Source organism: Gracilinanus agilis, chromosome 4 (assembly GCF_016433145.1).
Source record: "Gracilinanus agilis isolate LMUSP501 chromosome 4, AgileGrace, whole genome shotgun sequence".
Classification (NCBI taxonomy): domain Eukaryota; kingdom Metazoa; phylum Chordata; class Mammalia; order Didelphimorphia; family Didelphidae; genus Gracilinanus; species Gracilinanus agilis.
Window position 1 is genome coordinate 232,996,872 of NC_058133.1, and position 16,995 is coordinate 233,013,866.

Consider the following 16,995-nt stretch of genomic DNA (forward strand, 5'->3'; position numbering starts at 1 on the left):
AAATAGGGACAAAAAGGACTACACCTTCTTTTCAGCTGCACATGGCACATTCACAAAGATTGACCATGTTATAGGGCATAGAATCCTTGCAAACAAATGCAAAAGAGCAGAAATAATAAATGTAACCTTCTCAGATCATAATGCAATAAAAATAATAATTAATAAGGGCACCTTGACAGGAAAATCAAAAACTAATTGGAAATTAAATAATATGATTCTCCAAAACCAATTTGTCAAAGAAGGAATCATAGAAACAATCAACAATTTCATTGAAGAAAATGACAATGATAAGACATCCTACCAAACTCTGTGGGATGCGGCCAAGGCAGTACTCAGGGGGAAATTTATATCCTTGAGTGCATATATTAACAAATTAAGGAGGGCAGAGATCAATGAATTGGGCATGCAACTCAAAAAATTAGAAACTGAGCAAATTAAAAATCCCCAGATGAAAACTAAATTAGAAATACTAAAAACCAAGGGAGAAATTAATAAAATTGAAAGTAAAAGAACTATTGAATTAATAAATAAGACTAAAAGCTGGTACTTTGAAAAAACAGATAAAATAGACAAAGTACTGGTCAATCTAATAAGAAAAAGGAAAGAAGAAAACCAAATTGATAGTTTCAAAGATGAAAAGGGAGACCTCACCTCTAATGAAGGGGAAATTAAGGCAATCATTAAAAACTATTTTGCCCAATTATATGGCAATAAATATAACAATTTAGGAGATATGGATGAATATTTACAAAAATATAAACTGCCTAGATTAACAGCAGAAGAAATAGAATACCTAAATAATCCCATATCAGAAAAAGAAATTGAACAAGCCATCAAAGAACTCCCTAAGAAAAAATCGCCAGGGCCTGATGGATTCACAAGTGAATTCTATCAGACATTCAAAGAGCAGCTAATCCCAATACTATACAAATTATTTGATATGATAAGCAAAGAAGGAGTCCTACCAAATTCATTTTATGACACAAATATGGTACTGATTCCAAAGCCAGGGAGACCAAAAGCAGAGAAAGAAAACTACAGACCAATCTCCCTAATGAACATAGATGCAAAAATCTTAAATAGAATACTAGCAAAGAGACTCCAGCAAGTAATTAAGAAGATCATCCACCATGATCAGGTGGGATTTATACCAGGAATGCAAGGTTGGTTCAACATTAGGAAAACCATCCACATAATTGACCATATCAACAATCTAACAAACAAAAATCACATGATTATCTCAACAGATGCTGAAAAAGCCTTTGACAAAATACAGCATCCATTCCTATTGAAAACACTGAAAAGTATAGGAATAGAAGGACCTTTCCTAAAAATAATAAACAGTATATACCTCAAACCATCAACAAACATCATATGCAATGGGGATAAATTAGAAGCCTTCCCAATAAGATCAGGAGGAAAACAAGGATGCCCATTATCACCTCTATTATTCAACATAGTACTAGAAACACTAGCAATAGCAATTGGAGAAGAAAAAGAAATTGAAGGTATCAAAATAGGCAAGGAGGAGACTAAGCTATCACTCTTTGCAGATGATATGGTGGTCTACTTAAAAAATCCTAGAGAATCAACTAAGAAGCTTGTAGAAATAATCAACAACTTTAGCAAAGTTGCAGGATACAAAATAAATGCACATAAATCATCAGCATTTCTATACATTTCCAACACACTAGAGCAGCAAGAAGTAGAAAGAGAAACACCATTTAAAATCACCCTAGACACTATAAAATACTTGGGAATCTATCTACCAAAACAAACACAGCAATTATACGAAAACAACTACAAAACACTTTCCAAACAAATAAAACTGGAGCTCAACAATTGGAAAGCCATTAATTGTTCATGGGTAGGATGAGCTAACATAATAAAAATGACCATTCTACCCAAATTAATTTACCTATTTAGCGCCATACCTATCAAATTACCAAAAAACTTCTTTACTGAATTAGGAAAAACTATAACAAATTTCATTTGGAATAACAAAAGATCAAGAATATCAAGGGAAATAATGAAAAGAAAAATGTGAAGGAAGGGGGCCTAGCAGTACCAGATATTAAACTATACTATAAAGCAGCAGTCATCAAAACAATATGGTACTGGCTAAGAGATAGAAGGGAGGATCAGTGGAATAGACTTGGGGTTAATGACGTCAGCAAGACAGTGTATGATAAACCCAAAGAGCCCAACTTTTGGGACATGAATCCACTATTTGATAAAAACTGCTGGGAAATTTGGAAAACAATATGGGAGAGATTAGGCTTAGATCAACATCTCACACCCTACACCAAGATAAATTCAGAATGGGTGAATGATTTGAATATAAAGAGGGAAACTATAAATAAGTTAAGTGAACACAGAATAGTATACTTATCAGATCTCTGGGAAAGGAAAGATTTTAAAACCAAGCAAGAGTTAGAGAAAATTACAAAATGTAAATTTAATGGTTTTGATTATATTAAGCTAAAAAGCTTTTGTACAAACAAAAACAATGTAGTCAAAATCAGAAGGGAAACAACAAATTGGGAAAAAATCTTTATAACAAAAAACTCTGACAGGGGTCTAATCTCTCAAATATACAAGGAGTTAAAGCAATTGTATAAAAAATCAAGCCATTCCCCAATTGATAAATGGGCAAGAGACATGAATAGGCAATTTTCAGGTAAAGAAATTAAAAGTATCAATAAGCACATGAGAAAGTGTTCCAAATCTCTAATAATTAGAGAAATGCAAATCAAAACAACTCTGAGGTATCACCTCACACCTAGCAGATTGGCTAAAATGAAAGAAGGGGAGAGTAATGAATGTTGGAGGGGATGTGGCAAAATTGGGACATTTATGCATTGCTGGTGGAGTTGTGAACTGATCCAGCCATTCTGGCTGGCAATTTGGATCATGCTCAAAGGGCTATAAAAGAATGCCTGCCCTTTGATCCAGCCATACCATTGCTGGGTTTGTACCCCAAAGAGATCATAGATAAACAGACTTGTACGAAAAAATTTATAGCTGCGCTTTCTGTGGTGGCAACAAATTGGAAAAGGAGGGTATGTCCTTCAATTGGGGAATGGCTGAACAAACTGTGGTATATGCGGGTGATGGAATACTATTGTGCTAAAAGGAATAATAAACTGGAGGAGTTCCAGGCGAACTGGAGAGACCTCCAAGAACTGATGCAGAGCGAAACGAGCAGAGCCAGAAGAACATTGTACACAGAGACTGATATACTATGGTAAAATTGAATGTAATGGACTTCTGTACCAGCAGCAATACAATGACCCAGGACAATTCTGAGGGATTTATGGTAAAGAACGCTACCCACATTCAGAGGAAGGACTGCAGGAGAGGAAACATATAAGAAAAACAACTGCTTGAACGCATGTTTCAGGGTGGACATGATTGAGGGTGTGGACTCGAAAGTACCACACCAATGCAACTACCAACAATTTGGAAATTGGTCTTGATCAAGGACACATGACAAAACTAGTGGAAATGTGCATTGGCCAAGGGTGGGGGGAGTGCGGGGGGCGAAGGGGAAAGTAGGAGCATGAATCATGTAACCATGTTAAAAATGAATATTAATAAATGTTTAAAAAAAAGTGGCACAGGGCCAAGTATAGATCCCTATTATATTATATCAAATAAGGGGAAACAGACAAAAAGAAGCAGAAAAGTGGGGTTAGGGACACTGGGTTACTCATTGCAAGGGCACCTTGTTCTGTAAAATTGAAACAAAGCACAGTAGCAGACAAAATGTGGAGTAGGCTGAGAGTCCAGTTTCTGCCTTCTATAAAAGAAGGCATTGGAAGGAGTTTGGGACTCTACCCAGCTGCCCCAGTAAGAAGAGTATAAAATGTTTCATCAAAAGCTTTCTTAAATTTGGAACAATGTCCCAAAAATTACTCAACTGAGCACACTCTTTGAATGAACTATATCCCAACTATGGGATATGTGTACCCCAAAAGAGGCAAAAGAAATAAGGGTTTCATATGTGCAAAAATATTTTAGTAACTTTTCATAGTAGCCCACAACTGAAACTAAAAGAGTACCCAACTACTAAGGAATGGCTAAATAAATTGTATTTTTTATTAGAAAATCTTCCATAAGAAACAATAAAATGGATATAGTTTCAGAGGAAACTGGGAAGACCTTTGTGATCTGATTTAGAGTGAAGTGAGCAGAACTAGAAAATCAATTTCTACAATGAAACCATTATACAAAAATATCTCTGAAAGGCTTTAGAATTCTGACTAATGCATATAAGCCATCTTACGGAGGACTGAAGATGAAATCACTACCTACCTGCAGCCCAGAGAAGTAATGGACTTAAAATCCAGAATGATACATTTTTGGACATTTTCAACCTGAGAATTTGTTTTTACTAAACTCTACATGTTTATTGGAAGGTTTTTGTTTTGTTTTTATTGTTCATTTGGAAGTGGGAGCACTGAAAGAGAGAGAAAATAAGTGCTCATGGTCACACAGCTAGGAAGTATCTGAGGTCCTATTCGAACCCAGGACCTCTTGTCTCCAGGCCTGGCTCTCAATCCACTGAGCCATCTAGCTGCTCCTATGACCTATACTTGATAAAGACATGCTAGCTCTTTGTAATAACTACTTCCCTTTCTAGATGTTTGCCTACCAGGATTTTCCCAGAAATTGAAGTAATTGCTTTGTAATTTTTCAGATTCTATTCTCTATGCTTTATTGAAAACTGTTCTACTAGTCTCATTTCCTTTATTTTTCAGCTGTTATTCACAATGGCTCAGCAATCACATCTGAATTTATTAAGAGTAGTTGGGAGAGGGGAAGAATGGGGGGGAGGGGGGTTGAAGCTAGCTGTTCTTTTACTTTTTCCTAACTTCAACTACACTTCTTGACTTCTCTTGACTTCTCTTTGTTGTCAATTATCATCCGATCCACCCCAGGCAAAGGTCTTAACCCTACTTTAATCCTCCTTTTTCTCTCAATAATTTAATAAAAACAAAATAACAACAACAAAAATTCTGTTGTATTTAGCTTTCCTTGCCAGGACCAGCTGATTCTGAAGTTTAACATTAGCAACACTGTTTTCACAGTACTATATCATACTCATATTCATCTTATGTTACCTAAACTTGCTTCCATTTTTATAATTTATTTTTTAAATCCAAATCAATTGGTGAGTTTCCTGTGTATCCACACTGGTGTCTCCAGACAATTCCATTTTTCCTACTCTTTGAAGTTATCCCTTTGTGTCTTCAGAATTTCATTCTTATGCATCTTCCATTTCTCCTAGGATGACTTCTCTTGAAGTGTTTCATCCCTTGGGACCTCGTCTATCTTTCCTCTGACCTCTTTAAAGAGATCAAATCCCTAGTTGAACCAGTTCAAGTCTATATGATGTTCTAGAATCCCTTGCCCCTTGTACTAATTGATGATAATGACTTGCCAAACCTCAATCCTGGATTACTCCTACCATCATTTCTATTTATATGATATTGAATGGAATTGGAAAAAAATCACATAACTCTATTAATTATATTTACTACACATTTATGTCACATAATGTCAACTAGGGTCTTACTGCATCAAAGCAATCCTTTTAGGTTTTCCTAATAAATTCTTATCCAATTCACTACAGTGCTATTCAAAACTTTTTCTCTTAAAGAAATTTTCCTAGAGCTCCCTCTTCTACCCTTCTCAACTTATTTTAATATTATATCTCCTTTCACTTTCTCTACCTTCACTCTTTTATGAATAAGTTCTTCTCTTTTCATGTACCCTGGATTCTATGCCTTCCTCCACCTTCAGAAGATCACCTTATCAAAACTGGGACATTAATGCATTGCTGGTGGAGTTGTGAACTGATCCAACCATTCTGGGTGGTAATTTGGAACTATGCCCAAAGAGCGCTAAAAGATTGCCTGCCCTTTGATCCAGCCATACCATTGCTGGGTTTGTACCCCCAAAGAGATCATAGGGAAAAAGACATGTACAAAAATATTTATAGCCAAGCTCTTTGTGGTGACAAAAAACTGGAAAACGAGGGTATGCCCTTCAATTGGGGAATGGCTGAACAAATTGTGGTATCTGTTGGTGATGGAATACTATTGTGCTCAAAGGAATAATAAACTGGAGGAATTCCATGTGAACTGGAAAGATCTCCAGGAATTGATGCAGAGTGAAACGAGCAGAACCAGGAGAAAGTTGTACACAGTGACTGATACACTGTGGTAAAATCAAATGTAATGGACTTCTGTACTAGCAGCAATGCAATGATCCAGAACAATTCTGAGGGATTTGTGGGAAAGAACATTAATCACATTCAGAGGAAGAACTACAGGAATGGAAACACAGAAGAAAAACAATTACTTGAACACATGAGTTGATGTGGACATGATTTGGGATGTAGACTCGAAACGACCACCCTAGAGCAATTATCAATAATATGGAAATAGGTCTTGATCGATGACACATGAAGAAACCAGTGGAACTGTGAGTGGGTTAAGGGGGTGGGGAGGGGGAGGGAGGAGTAAGAACATGAATCATGAAACCATGGAAAAATTTATCTAAAAAATAAAATTTAAAAAAAGATAACCTTATTATCATCTCTACACTATTCTTCAATTTTATTATTCAATCTTCTTCAAACCTACTTATTGGTTCCTTCCCTTCTGCCTATAAACTTGCCCAAAGTCACCTATGTCCTTAAGAGGAAGGGAGGAGCAGCAAGGTAACTCAGTGGATTAAGAGCCAAGCTGCAGGAGATCCTGGGTTCAAATGTGGCCTCAGACACTTTCTAGCCATGGGACCCTGGGAAAGTCACTTAACTCCTATTGCCTAGCCCTTACCACTCTTCTGCCTTAAAATCAATATACAGTACTAATTCTAAAATGAAAGGTAAGAGTTAAAAAAATACAACCTAGGGTCAGCTGGGTAGCTCAGTGGATTGAGAGCCAGGCCTAGAGATGGGAGGTCCTAGGTTCAAATCTGGCCTCAGACATTTCCCAGCTGTGTGACCCTGGGCAAGTCACTTGACCCCCATTGCCCACCCTTGCCACTTCCACCTAAGAGCCAATACACAGAAGTTAAGGGTTCAAAAAAAAAATACAACCTGCTTGATCTGACCATCCCCACTAGCAACTATCCAATATCTCTCCTCTCCTCAGCTAATTTTCTTGAGGAAACTGTCCACACTAGGTATTTCTCCTTTCCTCTTGATTGCTTCAAAGCCTCAAAGCCTTCTGCAGTCTTAACTTCTGACCTCATCATTCAGCTTAAATTGCTCTTTGCAAACTTACTGATGATCTCTTAATTGCCCAATCGAATGTTTCTTTCTCAATTCTCATCCTTCTCTTTGCAGCATGTGATGCATTGATTACCATTTCTCCAAAACAGTCTGTCCTCTTATGACCTTTCATGACCTTGATCTCTCCTTTTTCCTCTAGCGATGTGAATACTCCTCTGACTCCTTTACAGGATCTTCATCCAGGTAATGCCCCTAACTGTGGCTGTCCCCCAAACCTCTGTCCTGGGCTTTCTCTTTTTTCTCTACTATCTTATTTGGTGATCTCATTAGTTTACATGGGTTCAATTATTATCTCTATGCAGATGATTCCCAGATCTATAAATCCATCCAAAATCTCTCTTGAGCTCCACCTTTTTGGACATCTTGAATCAGATGTCCCACAAGCATCTCAAATTAAATATGCTCAAAAAAGAACTCATTATCTTTTTCCCAAAACCTCCTATTTTCCCATCTTTCATATTACTATTGAGGATACCACCATTCTCCTAGTTAGCTAAGCTCAAAACCTTGGACTCCTTATTCACATTCAGCTCACTATCCAGCATGTTGTCAAATCTTGTCATTTCTATCTTCATAATAGCTTTCATATATGTTTAGGAGGAGGGCAATATAGTGTGAGAGCAAGGATAAGATGACACCAAGAATCTAGCTTCTATCATGTAACCATGTTAAAAACAAATATTAATAAATGTTTAAAAAAAAAAGAATCTAGCTTCTGTGATTCATCCTCCAGCCAACTAGAGTTTGAATTTCCAAGGTGGCCTATACTGACCAGGGCATTTCAGTATCTTTCTGGCACAACCAAAAATGAAGGAGTCCACACTCTAGAGAACTACTAAGTCAAAGGGGAAAAGAAGCCTGTCTGGATCATTCCTTTCCTTGGCTTTATTTATGCTGGAAGCATCTCCCTGACCCTCTAGTAATCTAAGTTATGTTCCTCCACCCATACGTGCATCAAGGTCACAAAATCTTAGAAGCCTTTTAGCATTTGGAAAAACAAACCCAAAGCCCTCTAATCTCTCAGATCTCCATTGATACTCACAGATTTTTTTATAATTTTTCAGGAGAATATATAGGCTGACAGAAGTTTTAGTGCAATTTTAAACTGCTACCAGCATAAATTATTAAACTGGAATAGCTTAAAACTACATCAAGACTTTGGGGATACCCTCTATAGTTAGTTACCTCTCCGTTGGTCATGAGAGTGATCTACTCTATAGATTTTCTACAGTGAATATTTGACCCCAGGCTCCCCCTTTCCACCCACTATATTTCTAGATAACTTATCATTCGATTGAAGTTCAAAAAATGTAAGCTCATTTAAATATCAAGCCAAATGAAAATCATAAAGGATGGGAAGAAAAAAATCCCTTAATGAACCTCAGATTCCAATAAGACTTTTGTATTATTCACCAACTTGGACTATTCATATCACCATTCTCTTCCATTAACTGTTAGGAATAGACCTAGGGGTCAGGAGGCCAAGATAACAGGTTCTGTGATCTTGGATAAGTCACTTCCTCATCTGGATTACATTTTCCTTCTGTAAAATGAGAACTCTTTAGATTAGAGGACCTCTAAGACCCCTATAAGTTATGGCAGGCTATCATAATTATATTTGTTGCAACCAATATTTTAGCTAGGAAGAAATGCAATCATGATTGTAGGAATTCAAACTCATTTATTCATGGACAATACTATTTCCTATCAAAGCAAAATGAATTATGTAAACCAAAAAAAAAGGTAATTGCAAAAGTCTTGACAATAGAACTATAAACAGTTCTGACTTACAAACTTGCTATAAACAGTAGGAGAAGCATGTATAAAAATATGTCATCGTCATGACTTTTTTAATCTTTATTCCTCCAAAAAATGTAGACTTTTCCCCTGTCTTCCCCTAAACTTAACTTTCCTGTAATTAGCACAAAAAAATCTGAATGCTCAATGGAATAAGAAACTGACTTCTTTTAGTTTTTATATATCATAAACATAAGTGTGCATGAGTTTGTTCTGGGTACAACTGCCTGGCTATGTGCATGTCTATGACATTGATGGACCATCAGAGCTGGAATGGAACTTAGAGATTAGTTTTTCCATTCTCTCCTTTTGCAAAAGGAAAACTAAAACCTAGAGTGATGAAGGCTATACACTTAGTAAAAGGACCGCTTGGCATACTGGACTGGGTCAGACTCCTTGGGTTTAATCTCAGTTCCAGTATTTACTATTGACTTTTTTAAAAAGAGAAAAGTCCCTTCTTCTTTGTAGGCTTCAGGTTCCTCATCAGTTATAAAATTGGTGGATAAGAGGGATTTCTAGGGACTCTCCCATTTTGGATCCTAGAACCCAGAGTAGACCAGTCTCAGTGTTCCCATTTTATCCTCCATGCCTATAGGGGATCCTTGAAAAGGTGCTCACTTGGCACTGAGAGGCAAAGTCTCATCCCCCACTTATGTCACTGCTTACACTATACAACTATCACCTTCCCTAACATAGCTACCGCTTTGCTAATCTCTGACTTTTTCACCTGGAATCCAGACTTACCAAAAGTAGACAGGAAAAAAAGGCCAAATTCCTTAATTTGCTTGCCTGCCACCCATCCACCTCTTATTCCTCTTCAGCCGTTAGTGAGAACTCAGAACTACATCTGGTACCTTCCTAGGAACCAGGGGGCCTGAAATGCAATTAACCTAATTGTCTGGGCAGATTGGGAGAGCCAGAGGGAGACAGGAACTTAGACACTGAAAGCAGGGAAGAGTGTCTAGGACAATCACAGCTTCAGGATAGGAAATTAGCAAGGTGATGTTAGACATGGTGGCATAAGCCTGTAATCCTTGCTACCAGGGGATGCTGAGGCTGGAGGATTGCTTGATCTCTTAGAGTTCTGAGGTTCAGTAGGAATAATGTGGATACACACTAAGTCCAGTTCCAATATGGTGAGTCTTTGAATGTAGGGGGTCACAAGGCTGCCTGAAGGAGGTTCCATGACTGTCAGTGGGATTGGGTCTATGAGTAGTAACTGTACTTCCATTCTGGCAAGATAGAGAGGACCCACTCTTAAAGAAGTGAAGGAAAGAAGAAGGGAAAGGGGTAGAGAATCAGGGTGACTGCTGGATATCAGGATGACTGAAATAAATCTCCTCATATAAATAAATGCATAAAGTATTGGATCTGGAAGGGATCTTAGAAATCATAGTCCAACCTCTCCTTTTGCACATTAAGAAACTGAGACCCAGAAAGGAGAGACAAAGTGTCATCATTAATGGTTTGATGTCAGCTTGGAAAACATATGGGATCTTTTAACACATCTGCTAATCCCAAGTACTCTAGAGCTCATAAGCAGCTATCAGTATGCTTGCCCTTAACACAATTAACTTTTCAAAATAAACTTGTTATCAATAGCAATAAAATGTTATTGATAGTTTTAACATAGTTTAAATTTCCTCCATGTTCTTTCCTGTTTCAAAACGAGGCAAAAGGTGAAAAACTGTCAGTAAAACTAATCAACCCTTCAAAAAAAATCTGATAATATATGTAATATTCCAAATCCTTAGACCCCACCCCCACCTCTGAAAAATATTCAAGAAAGATGTTTTCTCAGATCTCCTCCCCAAATGATGGGCATCTATCTTGTTTCCAATTCTTTGCTACCTCCAAAGTGTTTCTATACATATTTTGGTATATATGGAGGCTTTCTATTTATTGGTGACCTCTTTAGCCTAGCAGTAGAAACTCTAGGTCAAAGAACATTGGTATTTTTGCCACTTTATTTGAATAATTACAAACTATTTTCCAAAAATTATCTCTTAGATAAAGCATTTATTAAAATGGAATAGCAAGAAAGTTAATTACAAAAAATTCCTCCCCATTTCCCTATAAACCTGAGGTATACTATTTTAGAAATCCACAAAGTATCCAAGGGCAGAGTGAGCACAAACCTGGTCTACAGTGGTGGGCACACTTATAGGGAATATGTATGGTCAAGACAACTCAAAACTACAGAACTATCAGGCCTCAAAGTCCTTCCTCTCCATGTGCAAGCTTCTCTGTCAATTGTTCCTTGCTAGAAGTAGCTCTCTTAATTCCATAACCAGTTCTTTTCTCTGCTGCCAGAGATACCACTCTTTGAAACTGCTTCTAGACATGAATAACAATGGTATGTGTGTCTATTTCTCAAATGAGTTTTATATTCTCTGAAACTGGTTCTCTTTAACTCCTATAGGAAAGTAACACCAGTAGTAAACACCATTGCCAATGGGATGCAGGAGAGAAAAGAAAAACCTCTTCCCTCCCCTCAAGAGATTATACCTTATATGACTGGGGATGTTGACTTTAAATGATTACTCTATTGCAGATATTAATACTATGGAAATAGGTTTTGAACAATGATACATGTATAACCCAAAGGAATTGCTCTTCGGCTCTGGTAGGGGGGAGGAAAAGAACATGAATCATGGAATCATGGAAAATATTCTTAATTAATTAATTAGTTAATTAATTAATTAAGTTTAGGAAGAGAGAGATTATACCCTATTACTGTATCAACTGAGTTGAAGTAGAAAACAAAATCTACAGACAGACCTATGCAAAATTTTAAACTTAACCTAATTTGTAGATTATACAATTTGTAGATTATACATTTGTAGATTATACCTACTGTGTACCAGGAGATTTACAAATATTATATCATTTGATTGTTGCAACAACCCTTTGAGGAGATGCTGTTTATTATTATTATTATTATTATTATTAATAGGACTGTTATTATTCCTATTTTATTGTTGAGGAAATTCAGGCAAAAAGAGGTTTAAACTACTTACCTAAAATCACATAACAAGTAAGTTTCCGAAGTCACAATTGAACTCAAGTCTTCCTGACTCCAGGCCTGACAATTTCTCTACCACACTGTCTAACCGTTGATAAAATGGAGAATAACTAGAGAAGGACACACAGAATATAGCAATAGCTCTCATATATGCCCCCATCTCTCTGATGATACTGCTACTACCCTGGTATTAGCTTCATCTTCTTATGCCTATTGAAATGGCCTGCTTGTGGGTCTGCCTGCCTCAAACCTTTCCCCACTCCAATCCGTCTTCTATTCAGTTGCCAAAGTGGTTTTCTGAAAACACAGATCCATTCTTGTCAGCCTCCTACTCAATAAATTCCAGTGGTTCCCTTTCACCTGACCTTTGTATCAAATACAAAGTCCTTTGTTTAGTGTGTCTTCATAACTTATCCCCCATCCATCTTTCCGGTCTTTTATACCTTGCAACTTCCCCTTTCTCCCTTATGTGCTTTTTCATCCAGTAACACTGGTTTTCTTGCTGTTATTCAAACAAGACACTATCTCTCAGTTGAATATACTGTCTTCCTTATCTTCATTTACAGGCTTCCTTCAAGTTCCAGCCAAAATTCTGCCTTCTATAGGAAGTCTTTCCAAATATTCTTAATTACAGTGCCACCTTTCTTTTGTTATTTTCTATTTATTCTGTAAATATTTTGTTTGTACATACTTGTTTATTTGTTGTATCCCCTTTTAGGTTGTAAGCTTCCTGAAGGCAAAGTTTATCTTTTGCCTTTTTTTTTTTGTATCCTCAGTGCTTAGCACATAGTAGGTACTTAATAAAAGACTGACCAAAAGTCATGCCACATGAGAGTCCACTGAAGGAACTGAGTTTAATCTGCAAAAGAAATGACTCAGACAAGACAAGATAACTGTCTTCAAATTCTTGAAAGGCTATCTTGTTGGGGGGAAATGATTTAGATGTTCTATTTAACCTCAAAGAGGCAGAAGTAAAGCACTGAGTGGCAGTGGTAGAAAGACAAATTTAGGCTAGATATAGTCAAAATATTCTAACAATTAGGGCTATCTAAAAGTAGAATGAACTACCACAAGAGGTAGTAGTATCCCTCCCTCATTGTCTTCCAGCAAAGTCTTAATCACTTATCAAGGATATACCTTACTGATCTAAAATAATGTTATTGGAAGAGGCACTGGATGGTTCAGTGGATTAGAACCAGGCGTAGAGATGAGAGGTCCTGGGTTCAAATGTGACCTCAGATACATCCTTGCTGTGTGACCCTGGACAAGTCATTTAATTTACAATCCCTAGCTCTTACCTCTCCTGCCTTGGAACCTATGGTGTTTTTTTCTTATGATGTTATTTTTATAGTTCACCAACTCTATTCTAACCAGGTCAGTGGATTCATCTGCTTTAAAAGTCATAACCTCCAACTTTGAGTTAGCACCAAGCAAAATTGTTAAGTAGATAAACTTTGTCTCCCTTCCACTTCAGAACTTAATTCCATCATTTATTTAGCTTAAGCATCCCCCACCCCAATTCCTACCAGGCTAACTTTGTATTAAATTCTCATGGAGTGGACAAAGGGGGTAGCTAATAAGTAAGGGGTTGTCTCATAAGAGTTTGCATTGCTTAGTGTATTTTTTAAAATAATTTACTCTTAAGGACCTAAAACCTTCTAAACCCAAAGAAAAAAAGCTAAAAGGAAAAGCAATGATCACCTATCCTTTCCTTGCAGAAGGCCCTTATCCTCTTTATTAGTCTCTAGTTGTACAAACAGATGAGGTTGGAAAAGTGGGTAGAGGAAGATAGAGTGACAGGGTGAGCCATATCAAGTCTCTCTCTGAAAGTCTCCCAGAAGGGACAGTTGACAAAGTCTAATCCCAATGCCAGAATGGGACCAAGATACAAGCTTAGGATAAAACTCTAGATACCCTTTCAGGGGCCCTCATTGAGCACATTGAGTGAGAGTCCTATCTCATCTTCCAAATCCTTAATTGCCTCTTCTATATAACCTCTTCCTTCTCCAATTCCCCCTTCCTAGGATATTCAAGATCTCACATTCCCTGATGCCTTCTTGGCCTGCTGACTGTCAGATGTCTCAAAAACTGTTAATTGGCAGGTGATAGCATTGGACTTCAGCATTCCAACTAAGCCAAGGAACATCTACATTCAGAATGATGAACAAGTGCCATTCACTTTCACCTCCCTAACCCCAATGGGGTATAGTGACCAAAAAACCCTCAGGATATGGAGAGATATGTCTGTTTGGGGGATGTGAGGTAGAAAAGGTGGAAGATGGAAGAGGAATGAAACAGGGAAAAAAACAATTTAAAGAGGGATGGAAGCAGAAAGAAGTAGGAGTTGGTAGGGATAAAAAGGAGGAACTGGAAAAATTCTATAACTTGCAGCTAAGGTTCCAATCAAATATTTATCAGTTAATTGATCTCTCCTGTGTCTGCTAAAAGGCCCATTTGACAGCTCCCTCTCCCTCATTCCTTGTCTCTCCCCTTCCCATGGTCTTTGTCTTTCCCTGTTTTCTTTTATCTTCTCCCTTTGCTCCTTGCTTTTCTCTTCATTGCACTCCCTACTGCCTCTGCTTTCATAACTCTTTCCATGGTCTCCCTTTGTGGTTCCTCCTCCCCTAATTGCATACTCCTGATCATTCATTCTCTGCTTCTTTCATCCTCTTTTCATTCCCACTCCTCACTGCACCTCAACCTCCCTCTCTCCCTCTCCCCCTTCTTATCTTTCCTCTCTTGCTTGGGAGCTGTGGGCCTGATACATTCTCTAGCATGTTTGTTAATAATGGGTAATGGGGCTTTGCAGGCCACTTTGGAACAATAATACTATAGGAGGGAGGGAGGGGGAGAGAGAGAGAGAGAGAGGAGAGAGAGAGAGAATATTTCTCTTTTGTTGTTCTTGAAGTTGAATGTTGCCCCAGTTTCACAGTCTCTAAAGATAGAGGGATCTGCCAGCCTTGCCAAAGCAAGGGGTCCAAAGAGGTTTTCTGCTCATTAGACATACAGTTCCATAGCTCAGAGTATCCCAAGAGTGGCCAAAGCAGAACCCTTGAGATACCAATTTTGGAGGATAGCACAAGAAGGGCTAGAGACTCTGGCAGTCCTTGAAGAATGAACAAGAAACAGCTTCTCTTGCATGCCCACTCAGAGATACCTCTGTGGGAATCTCACCCTATTCCATTTACCATGGCATTCCCCTAGAGTAGGCTCAAAAGAGCCCTAGGCTCCAAAGATGACCCTGGGATAAGTCTCATGTTGCTGCTTCCCAAAATGCATTTGTAATGGGAATCAGAGATGTGGATTCTTGAAATATACAGCCTCCCATGACATTTCAACTCCCCCTCAAAATTACCTAAAAGTGATATCTAATCAAAATAGTTCAGCTGAGTCATCTCTATCCTCTCCTCATCTTGGAAACCAAACCCCTTCTTCTGAGGTTGAATAGTTTTGGAGCAGGACCAGTCTTGATGTTTCCAAATCTGTGAACCAAAGGCCAAATTTCTTAGCTGCCTTAAGCAACCCTGAACTCCTTGGATAGTCCTTGGGGTTCTTCAAAGTAAGCAGTTGGAGGCAGCTTCTCAATAAAGATTGGCTCCCCCATCCCTCACATTAGACTAGAAGACCTTAGAGATCAGGAGTCGTGACTGGCTTAGCTTTCAGGAATACCTGTTGGTGATAAGGATAAATATAGATTGTTAATTCTTTGGAGAGGATGTATGCTGTATATTTAATACTCATACTCCACCTCTAGTGCAAGGCCATTTACTAATTGTCACTCATTATTGAAATGAAGCCTGATGTAGAGCTTCCCTGCAGGAGGGATTGGAAGACAAACTCTGGGACTCTATCAGCATCTGCCTTGACTATCAGGGACTTATTATCAGCTTTTCTGCCCTTCCTCTTATACAGTGGCTACCAATCCAGGACCAAAGATCCTTCTGTGATCACCCCTACCCCACATTCCTCTCACCAGACATGCACCTACACAAAGACTCCTACAGAAAGATAGCCTTCCTGGAGGCAACTTGGTGGCTCAGTGGATTGAAAGTCAGGCCCAGAGATGGGAGGTCCTGGGTTTAAATATGACTTCAGACACATCCCAGCTGTGTGACCTTGAGCAAGTCACTTAACCCTCATTGTCTAGCCTTTACCACTCTTCTGCCTTGGATCCAATATTGATTTTAAAACAGAAGGTAAAGGTTTAGAAAAAAAAAAAAAAAAAGATAGCCTTCTTGACATTGGAGTGCGCCCTGGGTTAGAACTAACCTGACTGAGGGTTGAGGGGAGTGTCTCACCCCTCTTTAACCAGCCAGGTTCCAGGACTACCTGTTTTGACCATTAATAAGAACTAGACAGTTGCCCTACTGCCTTTCTCAACATTATCATTGAAACTGTGAAGATATGACAATCTACTTACGGTTTTAGTCAGTGATCTTGAGTCATAAGCTGCCTAGGTGCTCCCTTCCCTGGACACTTTCTTCTGTGTCTTCCTACCCATTCACATTAGCCCCATCCTTGTGGTGCTCTAATCTCAGTCCTCTCTGTCCTTCCAATGTGCCTGGAATCTACTCTTCTATTCTTTTTTCTTTTCTTAATATAATTTTATTTTTTTTTCTATTTTTCCATGGTTACACAATTCACGTTCTCTCCCTCCCCTCTTTCCTCTCCACCCTCCCAGGGCTGACAAGCAATTCTACTGGGTTATATATGTGCTATCACTCAAAACCTATTTCCATATTATTCATTTTTGTAATATAGAAATCTTTTCAATCCAAAACCCCTACTCTTTTATTGTTAACAAACATATTAGTCATGTGCCCTCCCCCTAGAAATCAGATTGCATATATTTTTTATTAATTTTTGT

General features: G+C 38.1%; 1 protein-coding gene across 1 annotated transcript in view; it reads left to right on the top strand.

Moving 5' to 3' along the window:
- RBFOX3 (RNA binding fox-1 homolog 3) overlaps nt 1-16,995 on the top strand; it is a 218,517-nt gene that overhangs the window by 150,833 nt on the left and 50,689 nt on the right. The window lies entirely within an intron of this gene.